Source organism: Hyla sarda, unplaced genomic scaffold, assembly GCF_029499605.1.
Source record: "Hyla sarda isolate aHylSar1 unplaced genomic scaffold, aHylSar1.hap1 scaffold_508, whole genome shotgun sequence".
Lineage (NCBI taxonomy): Eukaryota > Metazoa > Chordata > Amphibia > Anura > Hylidae > Hyla > Hyla sarda.
This window is the reverse complement of record NW_026610519.1, coordinates 216,337-238,926: the sequence shown is the minus strand read 5'-3', so window position 1 is coordinate 238,926 and position 22,590 is coordinate 216,337. Positions and strand designations below refer to the sequence as shown.

Below are 22,590 nucleotides of genomic sequence, written 5' to 3'. Positions count from 1 at the left end.
CAATGGAATTTGGAGGTGTTTTGGATGGCATGTTGGAAAATATGCCAAAAAAGGAAAGAAGACCATTTGATATGGATTTAATGGAATTAAGGTCGAAATATGAAAATCGGTACGAGGAAGCTAGAGACAAAGTGTATTTTTCATTTCAAGCTGATATGGACAGATTTTTGGACACTTATAAAGTTCCATCTTGGTTGGGACTTCCGGTAAAAAGACAGATGATAAGAGGAACGATAAACCGTGGAATGATAGATTTCCTAATGGTATATGCCTGGAGAAATGGAATGTCTCTCTGATTAATTACTGGTGAAAGCAATGTTTGTTTGTTATTGTAAATGTGTATGTTTTTTTTTCTGGTTAAATCTTTTTTATTGATTTTATTTTGTGGTCATTAGTGTTAAGAAGAAATAAAAAATGGGTTACCTGATGATGAGCAACAATCGAGTTCAAATAAGATCTTGGAACTCTGATTGAGTTTCTGAGGGCTAACTTAAAAAAAAAAAATCTGTTCTTATCAGTTTAATATCTGATACGTCCCCTATCTGGGGACCATATATTAAATGGATTTTTGAGAACGGGGGCCGATTTCGAAGCTTGCTTCCGTCGCCCTATGCATTGACCCGATATGGCAGTATCTTCGGGTACAGTGCACCACCCCCTTACAGGGTTAAAAAGAAAGATTCCTACTTTCATTGCTACCTGCTTGCTGGCTAGCCAGCTAGCCAGCCCTGTGGGCCTTGCTGCTGCTGCAGCCAAAAAACAAAAGGTGGTGCTGCTGCTGCTTCTGCTGCTTCTGCTTCTGCTTGTGTCTGGCCGCTGTTGGAGCGTCCAGGCACAGGACTTCTGCTGCTGCTGACTAAATGGCCTCCTTAATTGGATCATTTGAGTAGCCAGCACACCTGTGCAGGTAGGGCATGACATGATAGGCAGCTGCCTTGATAGCGGGTGGGTGCTGAATGTTCCTAATTGACAAAATAAGATTAATGCTTATGAAGAAATATAAAATCTCATCCCTTCCCCAATATCGCGCCACACCCCTACCCCTTAATTCCCTGGTTGAACTTGATGGACATATGTCTTTTTTCGACCGTACTAACTATGTAACTATGTAACATAACATGGGGGGGGGGGGGTCTCCTGGCTGTTCACACAGGTGTGTCATTGCTGTACATTGACCATGCATTGCTTCTGTGGTATTGCAAAGGCAAAGACAAATGCTTCCAGCCATCCATTGCACTAATGGATTGGTCATCAGCTGGCTGTCTATGTCCCGCATCAATATAGACCAAAGTACAGAGGGTTAGGCTATGCTATTGTGCACCTACCTGATGCATCAGAAGGTGCGAGGCCCTTGCTAAATTCTGTGCACAGACTTTGAGATCTATACTTTAGACTGTATCTAAACCTGCTCCAACATGGACTGACATTCTGGCCTACTTTCAGCCGATGCGACTTGTCTGTCGCTGAACAGTCGCTTTTTATGTATTCAGCACCTATGTATAATGTTGTAAAAATGCTCTAGAAGCTAAAGTCGCAGAAATGTCACACATATTTGGCCTGCAACTTTCTGTGCGACAAATTCAGACAGGAAAAATCAGTATAAATCCTTAGAAAATTATCCCCCAGTGTCTCCATCTGCTGGCGGTATTGAATAAGCATTGCTGCACTGATGGGGTATGCATTAGACGAAAAAAAAGAAGAAAAAGAAGAATAATACGCCCAGAGAAGAGGCGAAAAGGAGAAAAACGTAAAAAAACGTGAAAAAAAAGTAAGAGGAAGAGAAGGGAAAAAAAGGTGGAAATGGGTTTAAAAGTGATTTCGGCGGAGAATATATATATATATATATATATATATATATATATATATACGCGCACACACACACATATATATAAACGTATTCTCCGTTGAGATATTGCAGCCGCTGCTGTGTCCAGGCCCAGGAGCCTTAGCACTGTGCTGTGATGTCACTCAATACCACTGACATCACTAGGTGTAAACAACATCTCTCCTTTGCTGTGTATGTGACTATGGAGCTGTTTGGTGATGTCGCCTATTACGGCCTTCATAGAAGCAACAGGAGATTGTTGCATCCATCTAGAACCCTCAGAACTACAGTGCTATGATGTCACTCACTTCCACAGGCCTTGCAGAGTGTAAACAACAACAACCCAGCTTTGTTGTGTATGTAACCATAGGGATTTGTGATGTCACCTAGAACCTTCACAGCAGCGACAGCTTTATGAGGAGCATCAGCACTGCTCTGCCTGAGCAGAACCATCACCGCCATAGGTTGTCAAATAACCCGGGTTTAACCCACACAGGTAAGTCCAATGGGGTGCAGGCATGTCCTCTATGCTTACAGCTTCCCGTGGGTGTTGGTTTGATACCGTTTGGGGACAGCCAAGGAGGCATCTGCAGGCAACAAAGGTAGGTGTGTGCTTGTGTGTGTGTTTCCTATGCAGATCCTAAGCCCAGTGTCACATGCAAGTAGGAGGAGTAAGAAGGGTTCCTGGCAAATCCGGGTTATGGATTGCATTTAAAAAGGCCCCGTGGGAGTGCAATGGGCCCCTGTCTTGCTGCTTAGCAATAATGGTATGGGTTTAGGTTCTGCTGTGTGTACTGGTGGTTGACTGCCCCCCAGCCCAGAGTGTGCATGGAAAATTGTCTGGCAGCCTCCCTGACAGCAAGCAGTGATAGTGCCCATGAAGGGCACCTTGTTGGGCCCGCCCCTTTCACGGTTATCGCTTCTCGGCCTTTTGGCTAAGATCAAGTGTAGTATCTGCATTTGGTCTGGTCGGAAGGTGTCTGTGGTACCCTGCTTCTCGGCCTTGGGGGATTGTCTCTCCTTACGGAGGGACTTCACCCCCTTGCTGCTATTGGGGAGCGGGCTTAGTCCACAGACAACGGGTTGCGATCCCCCTGTCTCTGGGACCTTGTGTCTCAGAAGGCATTTTCGGTACGTTGAGCGTTACCTGTAGCTTCGGAAGCACCTAGGGTACCCCCGACCTCTGCCTTGGGTAAGGGTTCCGCTTTTATAGCGGGATTCCGAGCCCCTGCTGCTATTGGGGAAGGGGCTTAGTCCCTGGGTGTGGAAGATGCCGTTCTCCTGGGCTTTCCCCTCTGGGGAAATGTCGATGCGAAATACCATCCGCATAGAGGTGTCGGAGAGCCATCGTCAGTTGAAGAACCTCCGCTTCATTGCGGAGGTGATTCTTCTTGACTACTTCCGCCTCAATAGGGAGGACATCCTGTGTCTAAATGACCAGGAAAGCCGTGGCCTGTATACCGTCACCTTCACGGCCACGGCGTGTTGCGATAACATCTATGCAACCTTGTCTGGTGCGGACCAGAGGGACGATCGACTCGACGGTCTTTCGTTCCAGTTCCTCTATGGTGAGGAACATATACCGTTGGTGGTGGCTATGCACAGCCCTCATGTGACCACGGAGGATATAGCCACTTTTCTTCGGCGATACTGCGAAGAGGTGCGATTCGCAAACAAAATCTTGAACTCCGTGCGGTTCTGGAACGGCAAGAGGAAGTTCTGGGTCAAGCTCCGTAAGGATCCCGGTGGTATTGGGGGTCTTTGCCATCCGCCCCCAAATTTTGCCATCGGGAGAGTTCGGGGCTTCCTGTTCTATCCTCAAATGCCTATGTATTGCCGAAATTGCTTGAGGTTTGGCCACACCCAGGAGACCTGCGGCGCGGAGCGTGTGATTCGCTGCAATAGGTGTGGCCAAGAAGGTCACATAGCCTCAAGATGTAGCCACACGATAAGGTGCAACCTCTGCGGAGAGGAAAATCACGATTTTAATTCCTGTCCCCATAAAGCAAAAACTACGATGGGTGGGTCAAGGCTGGGCCCACCCAAAGAGGGGACAGGACAAAAGACATCCTTTTTTAAGATGCCCAAACCCCAGATGGCAGGTACTGATGGGTCCAGGCCCAAGACCTCTGGTGCTCCATCGGGGGGCCCACCGGTGGTAGTGCTAGGGGGAGGCCATGGGGATTCCACGAAGCCCGGGCGGGTGATCGAGTTTACTGCCCGGGAAATTGAAAGACGTCGATCTACTTCCTACCTGGCTCAAGAGCCCGCCGAAACTTCTGAAGGGGGCTCACCTGTGGCGGGTGGCAGCCGACGGGCCTCGGTGGGGGCAGAGGTGGACCCAAAATTGCAACATAAGCCAGGTACTGGCTTGGCCCAGGGTCGCCCTGCTCCGGACGAAGAGGCCCCGGTGAAAGCCCGCCGGAAGGGGAGCCAGGTGGCCAGGTCTGAGCCCGGTCCTGTTACTCCGCCTATACAGGACAGGGCCAAGAAGACAAGTGGCGCCAAACCAGGGTTTGCTGCCCCGCCAGCAGTGGACCCGGTGGGTAAAACTGGCCATCGTCGATCGATGGGGAAGTTGGAGCAACAGTCCTCAGCAACGCTTGCTGGGGAACAAGCGATGAAAACTTCCCAGGGTAGCGGCAAAGGTTCCGGAAAAGAGGCCTCACAGGCCCCTGTGCAGCAGTTCCAGTCGTCAAAAGATGAAAGAAGACGCAGATCCATCAGCCGGGGGCCAGAGATTACATCGAGTGAGAGCAACACAGAGGATATGGACAGCAGTGTGACATTTAAAAGACAAAGAGAAGAAGAAGAGGAAGACATTCAAAGGAAAGCGGCGTGCCGTAGTTCGGACGAGAGCGAGCTCAGGGTCGGGGCATCATCGATCTCAAGCTCCGACCCTCAGAACATCAAGGAGCTGATGACCCCGCAGGCGGGGGATGACGGTACGCAGCTTATTATTGACTTTGATTCTCCAAGCACGGACTCTCCATAAACTATGCCTATCCCTGTAAAAATTGCCTCACTCAATGTGAGGTCCTTAAAGAGCCCTGATCGCAGGGCTGCTTTATTTTCTTATCTAGAGACATGTGACTTTGACCTTTGCCTGCTACAAGAATGTGGAATCCCTAGTAAAATGGACTATAAAGACTTAAAAGAAGACTGGAAGCTGGGCCCATCCATATGGTCCGGTGCAAATGACTGTCGTTCTGTGGGTGTTGGGCTGCTCTGCCGAGGCCAGTCCTTTTCTATTCATACAGTAACTGAGATTGTGCCTGGCAGAGCTCTTTTAATTCATCTATATTTTAATGGACTTTTAATTCGTGTTTTAAATGTGTATGCCCCTCCTGATAAACAGGAGCGGGCAGAACTATTTGAAATTTTACCACTGTTTTGTGTTGGGTCTTCCCCCCTGCTGGTGGGAGGTGATTTTAACTGCATACGTGATGGGGAACACCGGCAGGGTGGGGATATTAATCGTAAAGACCGCACTTCTTACCTGCTTAAAAATTTTATTGATGATTTTAATTTGAAAGATTGCTGGAAGGATCTCTTGCCGGAGGACCCGGGCGCCACATGGTCCAATGGAAGAGTGAGCTCCAGAATCGATTTTATTTTTTCCTCTAGAGCTTTTAAACCCCTGAAATGCACGCTCGAGCAGAATATCTTCTCTGATCATAAGCTCCTCTTGGTGGGCCTGGAGCTAGAGGGGGAGCAAAAAGCAAAAAGGGGCCTCTGGAGATTAAACACCACACTCCTAGAGGACCCTGAGATAAAAGAGGAGTTTGTGCGGACCTACCAATGCTGGCAATCACAAAGAAAACCCCACGAGCCTATGCTGCACTGGTGGGAGGGCACCAAATCTAAAATCAGATATTTTTTTATCAAAGCAGGTAAGAAGAAGGCAAAAATGGAAAAACAGTGGTTTTATGTTCTTAACATGCGTTTAAATGTACTTTTTAAATTGAAAGAAGCTGGTATGGATGTAGAAAATGATATTTTAAACCTTAAAACTGAAATAAAACATGCCATAGAAAAGAAAGGGAAACAAATCATTTTTAACTCACATGTGCAGCACCTGGAGGAGGGCGAGAAATGTTCCCGTTTCTTTTTTAAAAAAGTGATGAATAGGAGGGATATCATCCAAAACCTTGAGGGTGAATCCACTCCAAAAGGCATGTTAGATGCAGTTTTTAACTTCTACCAGCTTCTTTTTAATAAGAAAGATCTTAATCCATCCTTTTTAGAACATGTTCTTAATTCCCTTGATTTTAAGCTAGATGTTTTAGACCAGGAGGTTTTATCCCGTGATCTTAACTTAGATGAACTTTTATTTGTTTTTAAAAGTTTTTCTAGTGGGAAGGCCCCTGGGGAAGATGGTTTACCCATCGAATTTTATTTAGCTTTTTGGGATATTTTAAAGGATGATATGGTTTTATTGTATAAAGAAACTTTTATTGTTAATGAACTTCCCCCTTCCTGGAGGAGGGGGATTGTATCATTACTTTTTAAAAAGGGTGAAAAGGATATGCTAAAAAATTGGCGCCCCATCACACTTTTAAATGTCGATTATAAAGTTTTAGCCAAGTTATTAGCTGTCCGTTTTAAACCTTTTATTCATAAATTAATTCACCCAAATCAGGTTTGTGGGGTACCTGGAAGGTCTATAGCTGAATCCCTAAATATTTTAAGAGATGTTTTATGGTATTTTAAGGATAGAAATCAAACTGTAGCAATTTTATCCTTAGACTTTGAAAAAGCCTTTGATAGGGTCTCCCATGAATACCTGTTTTTAGTTCTTAAAAAGATGGCAGTGCCTGAAACGATTTTAAGCCGAATCATGCTTTTATACCGATCCTGTTTTAGTCAAGTCTCTGTTAATGGCTTTTTAACCAGCGGTGTTCCTCTTTTATCAGGTGTCAAACAGGGCTGCCCCCTGTCCCCACTCCTTTTTATTTGCGCAATCGAACCACTGATGGCCCTCCTCAGAAAAGACCGGGTAGTAAGAGGCGTACCGATACCTGGTGGAGGAGGGACCCATCTAAAGGTGTTGGGGTACATGGATGATGTCACCATACTGTGCCCGGACTCTCCATCCATGAGGGGGGCATTGAGGAACACCAGCTATTTCTGCGAGGTCTCTGGTTTTAAGCTAAACACAGATAAATGTGACTGTTTTTATATTGGCTCCTGGGATTCATCCATCACCCCAGGAGTTACAATGCAACAGGATCAAATTAAAGTTTTAGGTATTGTTTTTAACCAGGTCAATGATGGGAGCCCTAACTGGGATTCAGCTATAGCTAAGATGGAGAAGAAGATTTTAATGTGGAATCTTAGAAACCTTACCATGGAGGGGAAGATTTTAATAATAAAGATGGTTTTACTCCCTATTATGCTATACATTGCCATGGTATTTCCTCCATCTATTTTATACATTAAAAAAGTAACTAGAATTGTTTTTACTTTTTTATGGGGTTCAAAAATGGAGAAATTAAAGCGTGATTTTATGTACAAAAGTAAAGATAATGGCGGGAAAGATGTTCCTAACCTTTTTACTTTCTTTTACATAAAGTATTTCTGTTTCTGTTTTAAAATTATTAAATCCGATGGCATTTTTAGCTGCTTTTTAAGGTACGCTGCGGGCATGGTTTTTAAAAGATGGTTGCGCATCCCTCTGAACGCTCCGGTGCTTCTGTGTCCCCCAAAACATTATGTGGTGTTGGAAAAGACAGTCAGGCTCCTAGGTCTCCAAGATTTGGAGCCTGACATACTGGGGGACCAGAGAAAGGTATCAAAGGTCCTCAGGCGGAGTGAGGTTACCCTGGCAGTGTCCAATTTCACACAGGCAAGATCCAAAAAGGTATGGCGGAACGTGTACGGGAAGTTTCTGGCGAATGTACACAGGGATCTTGCCTGGGCAATCGTCCACCAGTGCCTCCCTACTCGTGAGTTCCAGCACAGGCGAGGACTGGTGGCGAGAGCCAAGTGCCCGAGAGATGGCTGCGGAGTGGACGAAACGGTGCTGCACATATTTTGGAACTGCCCTTTTGCACGGGAGCTTTGGAGGAAGGTAGGCCCACTTTTGAAGTGGGCCTGCGGCCTAAAAGATTTTAATCACGAATGTGTCTTTTACGGTCTTTTTAACTGCCCCAATTTTAAACAGCAGATGATCTGCTGGATGATTATTAATTGTTTTAAAAATGCCATCTGGAAAGTTAGGAACATCTTACTTTTTAAACATGATTTTATTGATGTTAAAAACTGTATAAAGCTGGCCCTGAGTGAGATGTACATCTATTACCTAAGAGACAAGAAACAGTTGGGGGCCAGCGAGGCAGCATCCATGTGGTGTCTGCCTCTATGGAACGAAATAACAATATAATCAGTTTTTATGACATTTATATAATGTTTTATCCTGCCATTTTTATTTTTTCTCCTTTTATTACTGGTTTTATTATTTGTATTTTAAAACTTTTGTGAACCTTTTATTATTTTGCATTTTAAATTTTGTATGGTTTCTTATTTATTCAATAAAATTTTGTTGAAACCTTATCTGTTCTTATCAGTTTAATATCTGATACGTCCCCTATCTGGGGACCATATATTAAATGGATTTTTGAGAACGGGGGCCGATTTCGAAGCTTGCTTCCGTCGCCCTATGCATTGACCCGATATGGCAGTATCTTCGGGTACAGTGCACCACCCCCTTACAGGGTTAAAAAGAAAGATTCCTACTTTCATTGCTACCTGCTTGCTGGCTAGCCAGCTAGCCAGCCCTGTGGGCCTTGCTGCTGCTGCAGCCAAAAAACAAAAGGTGGTGCTGCTGCTGCTTCTGCTGCTTCTGCTTCTGCTTGTGTCTGGCCGCTGTTGGAGCGTCCAGGCACAGGACTTCTGCTGCTGCTGACTAAATGGCCTCCTTAATTGGATCATTTGAGTAGCCAGCACACCTGTGCAGGTAGGGCATGACATGATAGGCAGCTGCCTTGATAGCGGGTGGGTGCTGAATGTTCCTAATTGACAAAATAAGATTAATGCTTATGAAGAAATATAAAATCTCATCCCTTCCCCAATATCGCGCCACACCCCTACCCCTTAATTCCCTGGTTGAACTTGATGGACATATGTCTTTTTTCGACCGTACTAACTATGTAACTATGTAACATAACATGGGGGGGGGGGGTCTCCTGGCTGTTCACACAGGTGTGTCATTGCTGTACATTGACCATGCATTGCTTCTGTGGTATTGCAAAGGCAAAGACAAATGCTTCCAGCCATCCATTGCACTAATGGATTGGTCATCAGCTGGCTGTCTATGTCCCGCATCAATATAGACCAAAGTACAGAGGGTTAGGCTATGCTATTGTGCACCTACCTGATGCATCAGAAGGTGCGAGGCCCTTGCTAAATTCTGTGCACAGACTTTGAGATCTATACTTTAGACTGTATCTAAACCTGCTCCAACATGGACTGACATTCTGGCCTACTTTCAGCCGATGCGACTTGTCTGTCGCTGAACAGTCGCTTTTTATGTATTCAGCACCTATGTATAATGTTGTAAAAATGCTCTAGAAGCTAAAGTCGCAGAAATGTCACACATATTTGGCCTGCAACTTTCTGTGCGACAAATTCAGACAGGAAAAATCAGTATAAATCCTTAGAAAATTATCCCCCAGTGTCTCCATCTGCTGGCGGTATTGAATAAGCATTGCTGCACTGATGGGGTATGCATTAGACGAAAAAAAAGAAGAAAAAGAAGAATAATACGCCCAGAAAAGAGGCGAAAAGGAGAAAAACGTAAAAAAACGTGAAAAAAAAGTAAGAGGAAGAGAAGGGAAAAAAAGGTGGAAATGGGTTTAAAAGTGATTTCGGCGGAGAAATATATATATATATATATATATATATATATATATATATATACGCGCACACACACACATATATATAAACGTATTCTCCGTTGAGATATTGCAGCCGCTGCTGTGTCCAGGCCCAGGAGCCTTAGCACTGTGCTGTGATGTCACTCAATACCACTGACATCACTAGGTGTAAACAACATCTCTCCTTTGCTGTGTATGTGACTATGGAGCTGTTTGGTGATGTCGTCTATTATGGCCTTCATAGAAGCAACAGGAGATTGTTGCATCCATCTAGAACCCTCAGAACTACAGTGCTATGATGTCACTCACTTCCACAGGCCTTGCAGAGTGTAAACAACAACAACCCAGCTTTGTTGTGTATGTAACCATAGGGATTTGTGATGTCACCTAGAACCTTCACAGCAGCGACAGCTTTATGAGGAGCATCAGCACTGCTCTGCCTGAGCAGAACCATCACCGCCATAGGTTGTCAAATAACCCGGGTTTAACCCACACAGGTAAGTCCAATGGGGTGCAGGCATGTCCTCTATGCTTACAGCTTCCCGTGGGTGTTGGTTTGATACCGTTTGGGGACAGCCAAGGAGGCATCTGCAGGCAACAAAGGTAGGTGTGTGCTTGTGTGTGTGTTTCCTATGCAGATCCTAAGCCCAGTGTCACATGCAAGTAGGAGGAGTAAGAAGGGTTCCTGGCAAATCCGGGTTATGGATTGCATTTAAAAAAGCCCCGTGGGAGTGCAATGGGCCCCTGTCTTGCTGCTTAGCAATAATGGTATGGGTTTAGGTTCTGCTGTGTGTACTGGTGGTTGACTGCCCCCCAGCCCAGAGTGTGCATGGAAAATTGTCTGGCAGCCTCCCTGACAGCAAGCAGTGATAGTGCCCATGAAGGGCACCTTGTTGGGCCCACCCCTTTCACGGTTATCGCTTCTCGGCCTTTTGGCTAAGATCAAGTGTAGTTTCTGTTCTTACCTGGCAGGGGAGATACCATGATCGCTACGGTCTGAAGAACTCCAAGCATTGTGGTAGAGATTTTGCGTAGTACGATTGCAGTACTTTTCGTTCTTATTAGAACCGCATTTCTCTAGAGCATACCACCTGAAGATCGTCTCCTGCCTGCCTCGGAACATCTGAAGAAGGAGAAGATCTTGAAGACTGCAGCTCCGGAAGAAGCCGACGAAGAACCTGGAAGAAGGGAATCGGCGGTGAATTCCGGAACAGCGGCGAAGAGGAAGGCGGCGCAGAATCTTTTCGAAGAAACTCGCTGCCTCTGGAGAAGGATTTGCATAGCTCCTCCCACCGGGACCGGATCTGCATAGCTCCTCCCACCCGGGAAAGAAGACTTTGCGAAGCCTCTCTCCACAAGCAAGCAAGGAAGCGGAAAAGAGCCTGCTGGAAGAAGCCATGGCCTCAACCAGCAAGTCCACCCAGGAGGCTGCAGGGCAAGGCCTGGAGGTCCAGCCCCAACCACAGCAAGCTTCAACCTCCACCACGGCAAGGCAGAAGGGCGGCAGAATTCCTAACCTGGAAGCTCCAACCCTGGAGCCTTGGATGAGGCAGACTGTTGCCTTGAAGCTCAAGCCCGTGGACGGAAGGGTGCCGGACATGTCCCACGACGTGTTCTGCAAGAAGATGCTGGCGGATCAAGGCTTCCCCACGGCTGACACCCTGGGAATAGCAACCTTCTTTTCGGGAATCTTCTACATCACCTTTGCCACCATTGGGACCTGTAGAAGATACTGGGAGGTGGTGAAAGCGGCGAGTCCCGAATCCCCTTTCTCTCGCTTTGTGGGCAACTGCCTTATTCAAAGAGAGGAGAGGCGGGTGACGGTCTCAATGCGGAACCCACACACCCCAGGCACGGACATCTCGACCTTCCTGAAGCGCTTCTGCACCGTGGTGAGGGAGCCCACCCGCATCCTGAACTCACTCGGATACTGGACCTGCAAGTGGTCTGTGGTCGTCAGACTCAACAAGAACCCTGCTTCTCCAGACGGACTACAGCACCTGCCAACGACATTTTCCTTGGGCAACTCCACAGGACTTATCTTCTACCCGGACATGCCGCAGACCTGCAGGAGATGTGGCAAGATGGGCCACGAGGGCAAGGACTGTACGGAGGATGCCTGCAGGTATTGCCGTGTGACAGGTCACACGACCAAGGACTGCCCCAAGAGCAAGACCTGCAACCTCTGCGGACTGGCAGCCCACAGCTACAAGGACTGCCCCCAGAGGGAGAGAACATGGGCATCTGTGGCAGCGAGAGCACCGAAGCCAGCCCCAGCTCCGGAGCCAACACCACGGATGGCCAAGCCGACCAAGGAGGGTAAGAAGGCGAAAGCCACCACCCCTGCCCCGTCCCGCCCCTCCCCTGCCCCTCCCGCCCCATCCCCTGCCCCTCCCGCCCCATCTCCTGCCCCACCCCGCCCCACCCCTGCCCCATCCCGTCCCACCCCTGCCCCATCCCGTCCCACCCCTGCCCCTCCTGCCCCATCCCGTCCCACCCCTGCCCCTCCTGCCCCATCCCGTCCCACCCCCGCCCCTCCTGCCCCATCCCGCCCCACCCCTGCCCCCCGTACCCCACCCCGGCCCACCCCTGCCCCCCGTACCCCACCCCGGCCCACCCCTGCCCCGTCCTCCCCTGCCCGGCCCACCCCTGCCCCGTCCTCCCCTGCCCGGCCCACCCCTGCCCCGTCCTCCCCTGCCCGGGCACTCTCTCCTGCCCCCCGCCCCACCCAGCCTCCTTTCTCTCCTGGCCCAGCAGCACCTAACCCCCCTCCAGCTGCTGGTGCCCGCCCTTCGGAGGACTTTCCTGTGCTTCCTCCCCCAGGTACCATACAGAGGAAGAGGAAAGGAAGGGACAACGTATCAGAAGAGTCCCACAAAAGAAAAATAATCGAGACCTGCGAGACCCCTCAAGCTTCAGATGAGGAGGAGGAGATGGAGCAGGTCTGCGAGAGCCTTGAAGCTTCAGAAGGAGAGGAGGTGATGGAGCAGGCCCAAGTGGAGCAGGTCCAAGCAGAGCCAGTCCAAGCTCAATCTATGGAGGAGCTGCTGCAGGACCCAGAGGTTAAGAAAATCCTGGACACTCCGTCCAACACGGTCTACGACGAGTTCTTGGAAGGGCGCTACGAGAAGCCACAGGAGCCGACAGGCGCCAGAGAAGAGGACCCGTCCGACCAGACTGGTAACTAGTATCAGAACTAACCTCTCTTTTTATTCCCATGGCTGATCTCAACATCTTCTGCATTAATGTGAGGAGTATTAGAGCTTGGTTTAGATTTCAGACTGTTCTTACGTTCTTAGATTCCCAGAGGTGTGATGTTTACATGTTGCAGGAATGTGCTTTGTCTGCTTCTAGGTCTTACAACCATCTGGCCAGGCAGTGGCCTCACGGCCCTTCCTACTGGTCTGGTGGGGGCGACAATAGGTCTGCGGGGGTGGCCATCCTGATCAGGGGAGGTAACTTTGCACTTGATTCCGTCCGGGAGCTCGTCTGTGGCAGACTTCTTGTCGCAGACGGTTCCTGGGCGGGTGAGCCCGTGCGGCTCATCAACGTGTATGCCTCCCCTGAGAGGGATGTCCGACTGGAGGTTCTCCAGGCCCTGCGGGCTGAACTCGCCACCACTAGAGCAGTAGTGTTGGGTGGTGACTTCAACTGCCCCATTGAGGTGGACGGGCGCAGTTCTGGCACATCCGCCAACCTGGACGTGACGTCTAAACTGCTGATTGAGATGGTGACGGAGGCATCCTTGCAGGACGTTGTCGGGTCCATCGGGAACGGCTCCGTAAACTATACGTGGAGCCGCCCCGATGGCTCGCTCCGTTCTCGGATAGACTTCATCTTCACTTCGAGAGCAGTCAGAAAGGTGTCGTACTCTATGGTCCCCTGCTTCTTCTCTGACCACAGGGCCATTCGATTCCGGGGGACTCTGGGCCATGGATTCCCACCTGGCCCGGGCTCCTGGAAGTTGAATTGTGCCCTGTTGGAGCAGAGGGAGGTCATGGAGGAACTTAGGGATGCTTACCTTGTATGGCGAAATGACAAATGTCTGTTCAAGTGCATCAGCGATTGGTGGGAATATGTTAAAGTCGAATTCCGTTGTTTCTTTCAGGCAAAAGGCAGACAACAGGCGTGTGCGAAGAAGTGGGACTTGAGGAAACTGCAGCGCGAGCTGCGGTCCCTGCAGGACCTGCTCCAGTGTGGCTGGGACGTCAGGGAGGAGCTGGAGAAGACCAAAAAGAGCTTGAAAAGGCACTTTGAGGAGGAATCCAAGCGAATCATCTTTCGTTCCAAGGTGGAGAACCTGGAGAAGGGTGAGAAATGTAACTCTTTCTTTTTCAGGAAGCTCCATGCCGGCCACACGCCCCTGACTGAGCTACGAGATGAGACCGGACACATGAGGAGCGGCAAGGAGGAAGTGATGGGGGTCGTCCACGACTTCTACAGCAACCTCTACGCCCCCAAGTCATCCGACCCCGAAGCCGCCGAGAGGTTCCTGTCAGGTGTCACTAACGTTGTTGATCCCGCAGGTGCGGCGGCTGTGGACGATCCCTTGACGGTGGGGGAGCTGCTCTCTGCCGCTAAATCCTTTAAGCCCGGCAGGACCCCGGGCAGTGACGGTCTCCCGGCCGAGCTCTACGTAGCGCTGGGTGACCTGATCTGTCCGGACCTGTTGGAGGTGTACGAGGAGATGGTGGTGGGGGGCAGAATGCCTCCGTCGTTGAGGGAAGGGATGATCACGATCTTGTATAAGCGGAAGGGGGAGAGATGTGACCTGAAAAACTGGCGTCCCATCTCTCTCCTGAACGTGGACTACAAGATCCTCGCCAAGGTGCTGGCCAACAGGCTGAAACCTGTCATGGGGCAGATCGTCCATCCGGACCAGACCTGCAGCATTCCTGGCCGCAGGATTGCCGACAGCCTTGCCCTTGTGAGAGACACGGTCCATTACATCCAGGACCGCGGGGGCCGCGCCGCCCTGGTCAGCTTAGATCAGGAGAAGGCGTTCGACCGTGTCTCCCACGCATTCATGGACAGGGTTTTGCGCAGGCTGGGTCTGGGGAAGATGTTTTGCTCTTTTGTTAACGTTATGTATTTTGACATTTACAGCACGGTGTTGGTGAACGGCTGGAAGACTGACCCCTTTCCTATTCTTTCAGGGGTTAGACAAGGCTGCCCTCTTTCACCTCTCCTTTTTGTTTGTGTTATAGAGCTCTTCGCTGAGACTATCCGGCAGAATGGAGAGATCAGAGGGATCACCGCACCAGGACCAGATCGCCACGAGGTCAAGTGCTCGCTCTACATGGACGACGTGACCGTCTTCTGCGCTGACCAGCGTTCGGTGACTGCACTCGTCCAGACCTGCGAGGACTTCGGCAGAGCTTCGGGGGCAAAAGTCAACTGCGGGAAGTCGGAGGCCATGCTCTTCGGGGAATGGCACCTGGCTTCTTCCGCCCCCTTCCCCTTTGCTGTCAAGCCGGACTTCATTCAAATTCTTGGAGTCTGGTTCGGGAAGGAAGGAGCGGCCCTTAAGTCTTGGCAAGACCGACTAGGAAGGATAAACTCGAAGATCGGACTGTGGAGCTCCAGAAAGCTCACGATGGAAGGCAAGGCACTTGTCCTGCGGAGTGAAGTTTTGCCTGTGCTCCAATATACCGCACAGGCCTGGCCTCCCCATACCACCGTTTGCAAGGCCATCACCCGGACAGTGTTTGGCTTCGTCTGGGGCAAAATGGACAGAGTCAAGAGGACCGTGATGTACAAGGAACCCCGCAAGGGTGGGAAGGGAATACCCGACATCCCCGCTCTGCTGAGGGCCTCCTTTGCATGTGTCACGGTGCAGCGGACTCTTGTAGAAAAGACTGGCTCAGCGGGCAGGTCCATGTCTCGCTTGCTTCTCATGCCCCTCTGGAGACAGCTGGGCTGGGACAAGTGGGACAGCTCCATCCCTTACAACTGGAACACTCCCTGGTTCTATGGGGATGTTGTCCGGTTTGTGAGGGAGCACCAGCTGGAAGGACTGAAACCAGACCTATGGAAGCCGAAGACAATCCACAAGCTCATCCGAGCTAAGGACTCGACCGAGCTGGTTCCGGGACTCCCCGCAGCCACTGCAGAGACAGTTTGGAACAATGTGGCCTCAAAGCGGCTTACCAATGGACACAAGGACTTGTCGTGGATGGCCGTCATGGGAGGTCTCTCTCTCAGGTCATTCATGCATGCCCGCAACCTGTGCAAGACCCGGTACTGCCCCCGTTGCCCCTACGTGGAGGAAACATCTTTCCACGTGTTTTGGCAGTGCCCCTTTGCACAGGGTCTGTTGGACGCCCTAGAACAGGAACTCAGAGACTCAGTGCCCAGGAGCTGCCTATCGTACCATTCGGTGCTTTACGGCCTGTTCCCTGGGACCCACGACGTGGAGGCCATCCAGGAGGCCTGGCGCCTTATGAACTGTTTTAAGGACGCAGTGTGGCTTGCCAGGAACCGCCTCGTGATCAACAGGGAAAACATGTCCGTCCGGGACTGCCGCAGGTTCATCAAGAACCTGCTTAGAGACTATTCCATCTTGGACAGCTCGGCCGTTGATGAGGAAGAAGAGGAGTGAAGACCCCTCTCCTTCTCCCATGTCTCCCTGAAGATACAGCCCAACAGTTTGGCCCTGTGATCCGCCCCCTCCCTACCCCCACATAGTCGCCCACACCCCTACCCCGATCACAGATTGTATTATTTGGTTTTTGTTTGATCTCTTGTGCCTTTATATTGCAGGATTGAGCTGAATGTTAGAGTAGCATGGTGTGCGATGTATAGCTTAGGGAACCTTTGCTGTGTATTGTACTATCATGCTTTGTGTGACTGTAATTTATTGTACGACTTGTAATGACTGAACGGAAAATAAAGCTCTTTCAATCAAAAAAAAAAAATCTGTTCTTATCAGTTTAATATCTGATACGTCCCCTATCTGGGGACCATATATTAAATGGATTTTTGAGAACGGGGGCCGATTTCGAAGCTTGCTTCCGTCGCCCTATGCATTGACCCGATATGGCAGTATCTTCGGGTACAGTGCACCACCCCCTTACAGGGTTAAAAAGAAAGATTCCTACTTTCATTGCTACCTGCTTGCTGGCTAGCCAGCTAGCCAGCCCTGTGGGCCTTGCTGCTGCTGCAGCCAAAAAAAAAAAGGTGGTGCTGCTGCTGCTTCTGCTGCTTCTGCTTCTGCTTGTGTCTGGCCGCTGTTGGAGCGTCCAGGCACAGGACTTCTGCTGCTGCTGACTAAATGGCCTCCTTAATTGGATCATTTGAGTAGCCAGCACACCTGTGCAGGTAGGGCATGACATGATAGGCAGCTGCCTTGATAGCGGGTGGGTGCTGAATGTTCCTAATTGACAAAATAAGATTAATGCTTATGAAGAAATATAAAATCTCATCCCTTCCCCAATATCGCGCCACACCCCTACCCCTTAATTCCCTGGTTGAACTTGATGGACATATGTCTTTTTTCGACCGTACTAACTATGTAACTATGTAACATAACATGGGGGGGGGGGGGTCTCCTGGCTGTTCACACAGGTGTGTCATTGCTGTACATTGACCATGCATTGCTTCTGTGGCATTGCAAAGGCAAAGACAAATGCTTCCAGCCATCCATTGCACTAATGGATTGGTCATCAGCTGGCTGTCTATGTCCCGCATCAATATAGACCAAAGTACAGAGGGTTAGGCTATGCTATTGTGCACCTACCTGATGCATCAGAAGGTGCGAGGCCCTTGCTAAATTCTGTGCACAGACTTTGAGATCTATACTTTAGACTGTATCTAAACCTGCTCCAACATGGACTGACATTCTGGCCTACTTTCAGTCGATGCGACTTGTCTGTCGCTGAACAGTCGCTTTTTATGTATTCAGCACCTATGTATAATGTTGTAAAAATGCTCTAGAAGCTAAAGTCGCAGAAATGTCACACATATTTGGCCTGCAACTTTCTGTGCGACAAATTCAGACAGGAAAAATCAGTATAAATCCTTAGAAAATTATCCCCCAGTGTCTCCATCTGCTGGCGGTATTGAATAAGCATTGCTGCACTGATGGGGTATGCATTAGACGAAAAAAAAGAAGAAAAAGAAGAATAATACGCCCAGAAAAGAGGCGAAAAGGAGAAAAACGTAAAAAAACGTGAAAAAAAAGTAAGAGGAAGAGAAGGGAAAAAAAGGTGGAAATGGGTTTAAAAGTGATTTCGGCGGAGAAATATATATATATATATATATATATATATATATATATATATATATATATACGCGCACACACACACATATATATAAACGTATTCTCCGTTGAGATATTGCAGCCGCTGCTGTGTCCAGGCCCAGGAGCCTTAGCACTGTGCTGTGATGTCACTCAATACCACTGACATCACTAGGTGTAAACAACATCTCTCCTTTGCTGTGTATGTGACTATGGAGCTGTTTGGTGATGTCGTCTATTATGGCCTTCATAGAAGCAACAGGAGATTTTTGCATCCATCTAGAACCCTCAGAACTACAGTGCTATGATGTCACTCACTTCCACAGGCCTTGCAGAGTGTAAACAACAACAACCCAGCTTTGTTGTGTATGTAACCATAGGGATTTGTGATGTCACCTAGAACCTTCACAGCAGCGACAGCTTTATGAGGAGCATCAGCACTGCTCTGCCTGAGCAGAACCATCACCGCCATAGGTTGTCAAATAACCCGGGTTTAACCCACACAGGTAAGTCCAATGGGGTGCAGGCATGTCCTCTATGCTTACAGCTTCCCGTGGGTGTTGGTTTGATACCGTTTGGGGACAGCCAAGGAGGCATCTGCAGGCAACAAAGGTAGGTGTGTGCTTGTGTGTGTGTTTCCTATGCAGATCCTAAGCCCAGTGTCACATGCAAGTAGGAGGAGTAAGAAGGGTTCCTGGCAAATCCGGGTTATGGATTGCATTTAAAAAGGCCCCGTGGGAGTGCAATGGGCCCCTGTCTTGCTGCTTAGCAATAATGGTATGGGTTTAGGTTCTGCTGTGTGTACTGGTGGTTGACTGCCCCCCAGCCCAGAGTGTGCATGGAAAATTGTCTGGCAGCCTCCCTGACAGCAAGCAGTGATAGTGCCCATGAAGGGCACCTTGTTGGGCCCGCCCCTTTCACGGTTATCGCTTCTCGGCCTTTTGGCTAAGATCAAGTGTAGTATCTGCATTTGGTCTGGTCGGAAGGTGTCTGTGGTACCCCGCTTCTCGGCCTTGGGGGATTGTCTCTCCTTACGGAGGGACTTCACCCCCTTGCTGCTATTGGGGAGCGGGCTTAGTCCACGGACAACGGGTTGCGATCCCCCTGTCTCTGGGACCTTGTGTCTCAGAAGGCATTTTCGGTACGTTGAGCGTTACCTGTAGCTTCGGAAGCACCTAGGGTACCCCCGACCTCTGCCTTGGGTAAGGGTTCCGCTTTTATAGCGGGATTCCGAGCCCCTGCTGCTATTGGGGAAGGGGCTTAGTCCCTGGGTGTGGAAGATGCCGTTCTCCTGGGCTTTCCCCTCTGGGGAAATGTCGATGCGAAATACCATCCGCATAGAGGTGTCGGAGAGCCATCGTCAGTTGAAGAACCTCCGCTTCATTGCGGAGGTGATTCTTCTTGACTACTTCCGCCTCAATAGGGAGGACATCCTGTGTCTAAATGACCAGGAAAGCCGTGGCCTGTATACCGTCACTTTCACGGCCACGGCGTGTTGCGATAACATCTATGCAACCTTGTCTGGTGCGGACCAGAGGGACGATCGACTCGACGGTCTTTCGTTCCAGTTCCTCTATGGTGAGGAACATATACCGTTGGTGGTGGCTATGCACAGCCCTCATGTGACCACGGAGGATATAGCCACTTTTCTTCGGCGATACTGCGAAGAGGTGCGATTCGCAAACAAAATCTTGAACTCCGTGCGGTTCTGGAACGGCAAGAGGAAGTTCTGGGTCAAGCTCCGTAAGGATCCCGGTGGTATTGGGGGTCTTTGCCATCCGCCCCCAAATTTTGCCATCGGGAGAGTTCGGGGCTTCCTGTTCTATCCTCAAATGCCTATGTATTGCCGAAATTGCTTGAGGTTTGGCCACACCCAGGAGACCTGCGGCGCGGAGCGTGTGATTCGCTGCAATAGGTGTGGCCAAGAAGGTCACATAGCCTCAAGATGTAGCCATACGATAAGGTGCAACCTCTGCGGAGAGGAAAATCACGATTTTAATTCCTGTCCCCATAAAGCAAAAACTACGATGGGTGGGTCAAGGCTGGGCCCACCCAAAGAGGGGACAGGACAAAAGACGTCCTTTTTTAAGATGCCCAAACCCCAGATGGCAGGTACTGATGGGTCCAGGCCCAAGACCTCTGGTGCTCCATCGGGGGGCCCACCGGTGGTAGTGCTAGGGGGAGGCCATGGGGATTCCACGAAGCCCGGGCGGGTGATCGAGTTTACTGCCCGGGAAATTGAAAGACGTCGATCGACTTCCTACCTGGCTCAAGAGCCCGCCGAAACTTCTGAAGGGGGCTCACCTGTGGCGGGTGGCAGCCGACGGGCCTCGGTGGGGGCAAAAGTGGACCCAAAATTGCAGCATAAGCCAGGTACTGGCTTGGCCCAGGGTCGCCCTGCTCCGGACGAAGAGGCCCCGGTGAAAGCCCGCCGGAAGGGGAGCCAGGTGGCCAGGTCTGAGCCCGGTCCTGTTACTCCGCCTATACAGGACAGGGCCAAGAAGACAAGTGGCGCCAAACCAGGGTTTGCTGCCCCGCCAGCAGTGGACCCGGTGGGTAAAACTGGCCATCGTCGATCGATGGGGAAGTTGGAGCAACAGTCCTCAGCAACGCTTGCTGGGGAACAAGCGATGAAAACTTCCCAAGGTAGCGGCAAAGGTTCCGGAAAAGAGGCCTCACAGGCCCCTGTGCAGCAGTTCCAGTCGTCAAATGATGAAAGAAGACGCAGATCCATCAGCCGGGGGCCAGAGATTACATCGAGTGAGAGCAACACAGAGGATATGGACAGCAGTGTGACATTTAAAAGACAAAGAGAAGAAGAAGAGGAAGACATTCAAAGGAAAGCGGCGTGCCGTAGTTCGGACGAGAGCGAGCTCAGGGTCGGGGCATCATCGATCTCAAGCTCCGACCCTCAGAACATCAAGGAGCTGATGACCCCGCAGGCGGGGGATGACGGTACGCAGCTTATTATTGACTTTGATTCTCCAAGCACGGACTCTCCATAAACTATGCCTATCCCTGTAAAAATTGCCTCACTCAATGTGAGGTCCTTAAAGAGCCCTGATCGCAGGGCTGCTTTATTTTCTTATCTAGAGACATGTGACTTTGACCTTTGCCTGCTACAAGAATGTGGAATCCCTAGTAAAATGGACTATAAAGACTTAAAAGAAGACTGGAAGCTGGGCCCATCCATATGGTCCGGTGCAAATGACTGTCGTTCTGTGGGTGTTGGGCTGCTCTGCCGAGGCCAGTCCTTTTCTATTCATACAGTAACTGAGATTGTGCCTGGCAGAGCTCTTTTAATTCATCTATATTTTAATGGACTTTTAATTCGTGTTTTAAATGTGTATGCCCCTCCTGATAAACAGGAGCGGGCAGAACTATTTGAAATTTTACCACTGTTTTGTGTTGGGTCTTCCCCCCTGCTGGTGGGAGGTGATTTTAACTGCATACGTGATGGGGAACACCGGCAGGGTGGGGATATTAATCGTAAAGACCGCACTTCTTACCTGCTTAAAAATTTTATTGATGATTTTAATTTGAAAGATTGCTGGAAGGATCTCTTGCCGGAGGACCCAGGCGCCACATGGTCCAATGGAAGAGTGAGCTCCAGAATCGATTTTATTTTTTCCTCTAGAGCTTTTAAACCCCTGAAATGCACGCTCGAGCAGAATATCTTCTCTGATCATAAGCTCCTCTTGGTGGGCCTGGAGCTAGAGGGGGAGCAAAAAGCAAAAAGGGGCCTCTGGAGATTAAACACCACACTCCTAGAGGACCCTGAGATAAAAGAGGAGTTTGTGCGGACCTACCAATGCTGGCAATCACAAAGAAAACCCCACGAGCCTATGCTGCACTGGTGGGAGGGCACCAAATCTAAAATCAGATTTTTTTTTATCAAAGCAGGTAAGAAGAAGGCAAAAATGGAAAAACAGTGGTTTTATGTTCTTAACATGCGTTTAAATGTACTTTTTAAATTGAAAGAAGCTGGTATGGATGTAGAAAATGATATTTTAAACCTTAAAACTGAAATAAAACATGCCATAGAAAAGAAAGGGAAACAAATCATTTTTAACTCACATGTGCAGCACCTGGAGGAGGGCGAGAAATGTTCCCGTTTCTTTTTTAAAAAAGTGATGAATAGGAGGGATATCATCCAAAACCTTGAGGGTGAATCCACTCCAAAAGGCATGTTAGATGCAGTTTTTAACTTCTACCAGCTTCTTTTTAATAAGAAAGATCTTAATCCATCCTTTTTAGAACATGTTCTTAATTCCCTTGATTTTAAGCTAGATGTTTTAGACCAGGAGGTTTTATCCCGTGATCTTAACTTAGATGAACTTTTATTTGTTTTTAAAAGTTTTTCTAGTGGGAAGGCCCCTGGGGAAGATGGTTTACCCATCGAATTTTATTTAGCTTTTTGGGATATTTTAAAGGATGATATGGTTTTATTGTATAAAGAAACTTTTATTGTTAATGAACTTCCCCCTTCCTGGAGGAGGGGGATTGTATCATTACTTTTTAAAAAGGGTGAAAAGGATATGCTAAAAAATTGGCGCCCCATCACACTTTTAAATGTTGATTATAAAGTTTTAGCCAAGTTATTAGCTGTCCGTTTTAAACCTTTTATTCATAAATTAATTCACCCAAAT

The 22,590-nt window shown here is 49.1% G+C and overlaps 2 non-coding genes and 4 pseudogenes across 2 annotated transcripts; all 6 read left to right on the top strand.

Moving 5' to 3' along the window:
* The first annotated feature begins 469 nt into the window (after positions 1-469).
* On the top strand, positions 470-657 carry LOC130337837 (U2 spliceosomal RNA). Its single transcript, XR_008878658.1, has one exon. It is a non-coding gene; the product is annotated as a U2 spliceosomal RNA (small nuclear RNA).
* Positions 658-2,740: 2,083 nt separating this feature from the next.
* LOC130337854 (U2 spliceosomal RNA) lies at positions 2,741-2,819 on the top strand (annotated as a pseudogene).
* A 5,528-nt stretch (positions 2,820-8,347) lies between these two features.
* Positions 8,348-8,533, top strand: LOC130337834 (U2 spliceosomal RNA). The gene has a single exon (XR_008878656.1). It is a non-coding gene; the product is annotated as a U2 spliceosomal RNA (small nuclear RNA).
* A 2,085-nt stretch (positions 8,534-10,618) lies between these two features.
* LOC130337849 (U2 spliceosomal RNA) lies at positions 10,619-10,795 on the top strand (annotated as a pseudogene).
* Positions 10,796-16,592: 5,797 nt separating this feature from the next.
* Positions 16,593-16,772, top strand: LOC130337835 (U2 spliceosomal RNA; annotated as a pseudogene).
* A 2,094-nt stretch (positions 16,773-18,866) lies between these two features.
* LOC130337852 (U2 spliceosomal RNA) lies at positions 18,867-19,084 on the top strand (annotated as a pseudogene).
* Positions 19,085-22,590: the final 3,506 nt, after the last annotated feature.